This window comes from Harmonia axyridis, chromosome 3 (genome assembly GCF_914767665.1).
Source record: "Harmonia axyridis chromosome 3, icHarAxyr1.1, whole genome shotgun sequence".
Lineage (NCBI taxonomy): Eukaryota > Metazoa > Arthropoda > Insecta > Coleoptera > Coccinellidae > Harmonia > Harmonia axyridis.
Genome location: NC_059503.1, coordinates 58,239,558 through 58,247,392, shown reverse-complemented (window position 1 = coordinate 58,247,392; position 7,835 = coordinate 58,239,558). Strand labels below are relative to the sequence as shown.

Genomic DNA, 7,835 nt, shown 5'->3' with positions numbered 1-7,835 from the left:
CTACGTCTCAAAAGCTCGACTTGAAATTGTGAGTCATTGGTTACAAGAATCAAATAATAACCTGCATCAATTTTGTCATCAGTTATTCATAAATTTATTCATTTTGCAGATAAAAATGAAAACATCAACAAGCATAAACACACAATAACAATGACAAAGGCTCTGACGTGAAGTCAGGAGATTTTGTGTGCTTGTTGAAATTAGTATTCATTTTGCAATCGATATTTTAATTGAACTTTCATTCCAAATAGATAATACGTAAAAGCCCTGAAAAATTAGGCTTGTGATTCCAAGCGCTGTCAAATCAGAAAATTTCAACAATGAAATGAGAAAAAAATCAGTTATGTAGTTTTTTAACTGAAAAAATATTCAAGTTTTTGAAACCCATCTGAAACACAAAATATCATAAAACCAATGTCGAATTTTTCGGAAATTCGTGAAGTGATTTGAAGAAGGGACTGCCAAGATGTAAGATACAATAACGAAATTTTCTTGGAGTGTCGAGTGCATGGCAGGAAATGGCAGAAATTTCGAAATAGACAAATTTGAATACAGAATGTCTTCTTTCATGATGAATGAGGAATGAAGTGTGAAAGTCATAGCAACTCATAGACTAAGAAATTTCAACTTCAGACCTGTACTCAGAATATAATTACTATTACGAATTTGAACAAGCCTGACGTCAATACTACACACTGTTCAGTAGCTTGCGATATATTTATCAATGGAATTTGCTCTTTCTACGCCACTGATTATAATCTATCTCAACTTTCAGTTCAAGAAACATCGAATCAATGCACCTTAATAATAATTATCTACCTACAAAAACATATTAATTATTTTTCAAAACCTCGTTTCTCCGTTATGGATCGAAATATAAATAAATTGCCTAGCAGCATTCTCTTCGAAAAAACTTCATGAAAAAATTGTTTCCGCCCGGGATCGAACCGGGGACCTTCCGCGTGTTAGGCGGATGTGATAACCACTACACCACGGAAACGTTGACTCTTGGTGGCCTCTACATTTATTTAAATGGATTTTTTGTCTTACAGTTGGGTTTTCGAATGAAAAAAAACTTAGGCTCTAGATCAATTGATCAAGATGATTTTCTTTTTCGAGCAGAGCTTTACGTGGAATAATTTTGATCTTTTTGCAATTAGGAGTTTCAGTCGAGACATGTGGATATTACAAATTCTACCTAATCTACTACACCTAGTTCAACTTCAGGATATTTTTTTGAAAAAAAGTTGCAGAATATACCCCTGGCCAGTGGTTCATCCTTGAGACTAACACTTTGTATATACCATTTGAATATACGCAGCCAGAATTTTTGCGGGTGCCCAATATCCAACTGTAGGGACTCTGTCTGCTCACAGATGCCGCTATGGGTTTTCGTGCCACACTACTTCGGCCCCAGCGGATTTAAAGGGGTAGCAACAGGGTCACCTCTCCACGATGGTGTGACTTGGGCAGAGATCACTGGACAGCCCAAATGATGAGTCCAACAGCGATCTCGGGACGAAATACCAAACCCGTGGTCGAGAGCGCACCTCATAACTTGGCTCGAGGAAGACTCGCCAAAGAACGAATTAGGCGGGAACGCGGGATGCGGGAGTTGATTTTGGCGGGTTTTTCAAAAAATTTAAAAATGAAAAATTCATTCTATAATTCGGAGGTCGTATTAATACTGAAAATAATGAGAATAAGTAGTTTTAAATATTGACATTCCTGCAATTAATATCATCTTTACTGCGGTTCCAGATATAATTTGAACCAAATACCCAAGCATTTTGGAATTTTAAATATTTTAATACAATTTTTACTCATCGGTGTCTGACAATTTAAAAAACTCACTGAATTTATCAACTCAAAACTTGTATTTGAATATTTCTCTAACTTGCATTTTTAGAACTCGTAGGCTAGCTGATTCAAATTGTTTTTTTTGGAACAGATGTACAGAAAGCAATTTCAACTATTAGTCACTAACCTCAGCTCTTACTTTCCTGTGAGAAAGGTTGACAAGTCAACATTTACAATGGAAATAACAAAATTGTATCTTTTGGTTGACTCTGATCAATAAATGATTACTTTGAATTATAAAGAATAAATGAGTCTCCTTTATGAAGGCAATTGATATAGATACCAAAATTATGACATCAGTCTGCCAAAACCATCAACTTTTGATATATACTTTTCTGTATAGAAATATAATTGCAAATCGACAAAATATCATTATCAACCAAAAGAAAAATATAAAATCCAAAACTGTACAAATTTAGTGAACGGTCGATAAATTGAATGATTAAAGTAACATGAGGACAAACATACGTCGATTTTTTGCCTATCTGAATCTACCAACCTTGAACTTGAATATTTATTTCACAAACTTGTATTTTAAGAACAAGTAGGCTGACTGAAAAAAACCATCTGGCACTGATTTACCGGAAGCAATTTCAACGGTAGTCATAAAGGGTGTTTTTTTTCGAGGTATATAACTTTAAGTTGGCATTACTGTTCAAGATTTGACAGCTCTTAAATGATTTATTCTCAGTTTAATTTGGCAATTCATCATGAATAGACTCACGTCGGAACAACGCTTGCAAATAGTGCAATTTCATTTGGAAAATAATGGTTCTGTGCGGAATACGTATCGCGCACTACGTCCATTTCATCGCCGACAAAATCGTCCATCGGAGCAGTTAATTCGATTAACCATAGAACGTTTTCGCACCACGTTTACTCTTAGTGATAACTCGCATCCCGTACGGTGCGTACAGAAGAAGCTATTGCTGCTGTAGAGCGTAGCGTTGAGGAAGACCCGAATAAGTCTATCCGCCATCGAGCACAGGAATGGGATCTGTGTCCATCCACTTTATGGAAGATTTTGCGGAAAGATCTTGGTTTGCGTGCTTACAAAATCCAAGTCGTGCAAGAATTGAAGCCAAACGATCATCAAGTAAGGCGTAGATTCGTCGAATGGGCCCAAAATGAGATTGCAAATTTTGTTTAGCGATGAAGCGCACTTCTGGCTGAATGGCTACGTCAACAAACAAAAATGCCGCATTTGGAGTGAAGCTTATCCTCAAGTGTATGTCGAAACACCGTTACATCCAGAAAAACTGACTATTTGGTACTCTTTATGGGCTGGTTGAAGCATTGGTCCGTACTTCTTCAAAAACGATGATGGCCTGAACGTTACAGTCAATGGTCATCGGTATAGAGCCATGATTACTAACTTCTTCATTCCTGAATTGAACAACCATTATGTCCAGGAGCTGTGGTTCCAACAAGACGGCGCAACATGTCACACAGCTCGTGCCAGAATTGATTTATTGAAAGACACGTTTGGTGACCGCCTAATTTAACGTTTTGGACCTGTGAATTGGTCTCCAAGATCTTGTGATTTAACACCGCTAGACTACTTTCTGTGGGGCTATGTAAAGTCATTGGTCTATGCGGATAAGCTACAAACCCTTGACCATTTGGAAGACAACATTCGCCGTGTTATTGCCGATATACGGCCACAAATGTTGGAAAAAGTCATCGAAAATTGGACGTCTAGATTGGACTACATCCGAGCCAGCCGTGGCGGTCATATGCCAGAAATCATATTTGAAATGTTATGCCACAAGATTATCTTGCGGATAAATAAAATTCATATCAATCGAATAATCCATCGTTGTTTTATTGCAATTTAAAGTTCTATAGCTCTAAAAAAAACACCCTTTATATCTTACTCTTCTGTGAAATGAGTATACAAATCATAATTTACAATTGGAAAAACAATTTCAGTGAGTTTAAGTTCGTCTCTTGGTGGATATGGATTCTCATCGATAAATAAATTATAGTTATGTATGAGTTTACTTGGTGAAGGCAATTAATATCAGTCCTCAAACTCCAACCGAATTTCCCAGACGGCCCATCTCATCCCCTCCAATCAATACCCTCCAACAAATCCGACCAAAATAACGAAATATTCAAACAGACCGAAACGTCCCGGAGCCCATAATCTGAATATGAATCGTATTCTGTAAAACTAATATTAAAACCTCGATCTCTCGGACCTCCCGCACGTCATCCGCACCTCCTCGTCTACCGACGCCGCGCTCGCAAGGGACGTTGGAGAGAGAGGGAGGCGCCGCTGTAAAAACAAAAGACGAACGACGACGGAGGCGACTGATCTGGATCGTCTATAAAGCATAAGAGCGTGTACGGATTTAATAACTTGTGAATATTCATTCGATGTGAGACGGTCCTTCGACTGATGGAAATCGAGGTAAGGGAGTTGTCGTGGAAACTGCGTCGGTTTGATTTTGAAAAGGGTTTTTGCAATGGAAAACGGTTTCGTCGAGTTTCAAGTACTATTATTAAAAATTTTTGTACAAGGCATCATTAATTATTATAGATGGGATATCTCGAATGAAAGTAATTCATTTCTTCGATTATTGAAACTTGTTGAGAGAATGTTCATTCAATAATTGGGTACTATAAAACAATATAAATGTATGCTTGGTTAATCGATCGTCTTGAGGTATGATTCGATTACCTGGCCTTTCGTCTTTTTCTACGTGACTTTGTTGGATATGTAATAATTAAACTCTTTTGAATTATTTACATTTATGTATTTACAAAGCCACAATTATACAGTACAAACTCAGTATTGAGAAGATCTTAATTACGTCTTAATTACAAGTTTCTCACTTCGGTACTGAATCTCGTCTTTAACTCGTTTGTTGATTACCCGAAACGTCTTGGATTATCACGTCTTCGTCGTACTTCAAGTTTTCGGTCGTCTCGTCTTTAACTTGTTCGCGACTCGTCTTAATCTAGTCCGCGAAACGTTTTTTCGTCTTACGTCTTAAGTTGACCGCCCCAACTTGACTCGTCTTCGACTTAAGTTAAACTGTACCCGTCTTCGGCTTAAGTTGAACTGTGTCTCTGCCGATTGGAACTACCCTGTCTCGAATATTGTCCTCCCCTCTTTTCATCTTGGCCACACCCTTAGGGGAAAATACCATCCCCTAGTCCAATAAGAGCTTTGCCGTACCGCTCACAAAGATCTTCGCGGATTCCTGGGAATCGTATATTCTAGAAGGACTAGAACCTGATAAACAGATGTAACACATCTGGTATAACCGTCTTGTTTTCGAACTTTCCCAACCCCAGTAAATCTCTTAAGTTTTACAACCGACATGACACATCTTCGACAACCCGGAGAATAACACCTCCTTTCCTTGTAAATCAATTGAAACTGTCATGCCCTCGACACTAAAAGAGACTAATAGGTCTCCAAGCATCCGGTTAACCATCGCAATAATTTACAGGGAACAATAATTGGATCCTACATAAATGTGATTGCAAGAGGGATTCAGGGATAAAGAAAATACAGCCATCCTTGCAGAACATCATTTCACAGAAGATCATACAGAATATCTTACTTCAACAACGCAAAGATAATAATAATAATAATAATAATACCCTTTATTAGAAAAATATACTATTATGGAACAAATGGAAAGAAAAGGAACATCTGCGAAATAATTTTTTGGGGACAAAAAGCAATTAGACATAATATCTGTGTCTAGCCGAAAGTGTCATCACAATACTTAATATAAATGTACCTGCATTAGTGAAACAAAAGTCGTGGTATTGTGCATTCAACTTTCTCATTCATAATGTTCGCAGAAAGATACAATAGAGAATATTTTTCCCCCACCGTAATTAGTGGGCAGATACCATGATACCATCGCGCAGGTTTACAACTTAGATAATAAGAAAAGGCAGAAGAAATTCACGGTGTACAAAATGATTTTATGTTTGTAGTCCAGGTATAAAACTAGGAAAAGGAGAGTTGAGGAGAGTAAGTTACGAGATGATGACTAGTTGAGTTAGTATAGTGTTCAAGGATGTTTCCAAAAGCTGTACCACAATAAAGTCCTCCATCAGTGTTTTAATAATCCCTACGAAGACCAGATACCCGAAAACTAAACGAAATCTCTAATTACTGGACTTATTAACAAGATATAAGACAAGTATTTGTCAATTTATTGGACAGATATCGTGAATTCCACAACTCATAAGAATGTTCCACATGACTCTTGCATGAAATTCAGAATATTACTCATTCAACGGTTTGTACTGGCGTGATTTAAATTTTATAAAACACTTTTCAGTGTTAATGTCTTTTTTTCAGTTTTAGGAATTTTACAGTATTACTCAAAATTTCCAATATTCTCGGTACTCAGACTAATCATCTTTACTCGACCAAATAGCAAATACTTGCTATTTGGTCTATCCAATCTTCGACTCTGTTACCTTTTGATTACATATACACTTTGTGACTTCAGCTCTTACCTATTTTGTTTTTGTTTTCTGTAGCCTTGGTAGAGTCCAAGTATTGAAACGAAACGCTGGCTTAGTCCCAATTGGTCAGCGGATTTCAATGTTTTTAACGATGAAAATTGAACTGCAACATGTTTACTCAAGAACGTGAAAACAAGAAATCTATAAAAAACTGATTTCTTATCCTATCACCAATTATAAGACCATCAGATGTGCCTTTTGATCACAAATGACAATTTATAATGGATGAAAATATCAACCAAAGGACTGTCTTGAATTTCGCATTGAATATTGGATTTCGTATGCCAATGCATTAGTAACATTGCATACGGATAATGTTGTTGACTGGTATTAACCCTTCGTTAGGCGCGCGGTATTTCCTAACGCGTTTAGGCGCGTGGATTACAAACGTAATCCAAAATGATTTGTCATTAAATCACATACTCAGACTAATATCATTGGCTAAATTGGTTATTCAGTTTTGTTGATGTGTCTGCTTCAATGATGAAAAAAATTTTTTATAAAAATTTTCAAGAATCTCACTGTTTGAGTGAGAAAGCAAAAGAATCACGTTTTTCATAGTTTTATCTGCGTCTTATACATTTTGGACAACAAACAAAAAACAATTATGAATAGCTGAAAAAAAACAAATATTCTGAAAAAAGATAAACCAAATATGAAAAATACAATTTGTTACATTCGATAGAAGTTATCATATTCATGGAAAATTCACACAATTATGGTGATTTCTTCAACCATCTAAACGTTCAGTGCAAATATCTACTGCATGTTGCTTGCAAGCGTGTCTTTTGCATTTCACGCACACTTTCCTTTTTAACTTGTTACGGCTTCTAGGACATATATTACATCGTCTTATAGGATTTTCTTGCCTTGGTAGATCAGGTGGCGGGGGTAATGTCGCTTCGAGTCCAAGGAGGGAACGCGCTCGTCTTCTGAGTTCCATGGGTAAGCAGGTCATATTCGACATGGCCTCTATTTGTGGCTTGATGAGTTCCCAAGCAAATTTTTCAATGAAATCACTCCTTACTTTTTTTTTCCGTAGGATGGTTCGCTTTGTAAATGCAGACGGAATTTATTCCAGCTACGTTCAGCAGATTGTAAAAAACAACCATTGCATTTTTCGCAACGTTGTATTTTTGGCATAGTTGGTCCACTAAGTCGACGCCAATTTTGGTGTGGTGATAAAATGTCACTATTTCTGGTTTTCTTTTATCTTCTGTTTCCAGATCGATCGCATCATCATGGTGCATTGAAGATACTAAAATAACGGATTTATTTTTAGGGTCAGACATATTATATTCCTGAAACATCAATAATCATGAGATAATCATATAAGAATACATATGCATTCGATAATGTTCGTAATAATGCAAAAAAAAACTATACTTACCAAATTTATGACAACACGAGTACTTCGTGCAAACGTAACGCAGTTAGGCACGCGGATTACAATGGTAATCCAGTCGTGTTTA

General features: G+C 36.7%; 1 non-coding gene across 1 annotated transcript; it reads right to left on the bottom strand.

Annotated features, from left to right (window-relative positions):
• Positions 1 to 927: 927 nt before the first annotated feature.
• On the bottom strand, positions 928 to 1,000 carry Trnav-aac. Its single transcript has one exon. It is a non-coding gene; the product is annotated as a tRNA-Val (tRNA).
• Between the last annotated feature and the right edge of the window lie 6,835 nt (positions 1,001 to 7,835).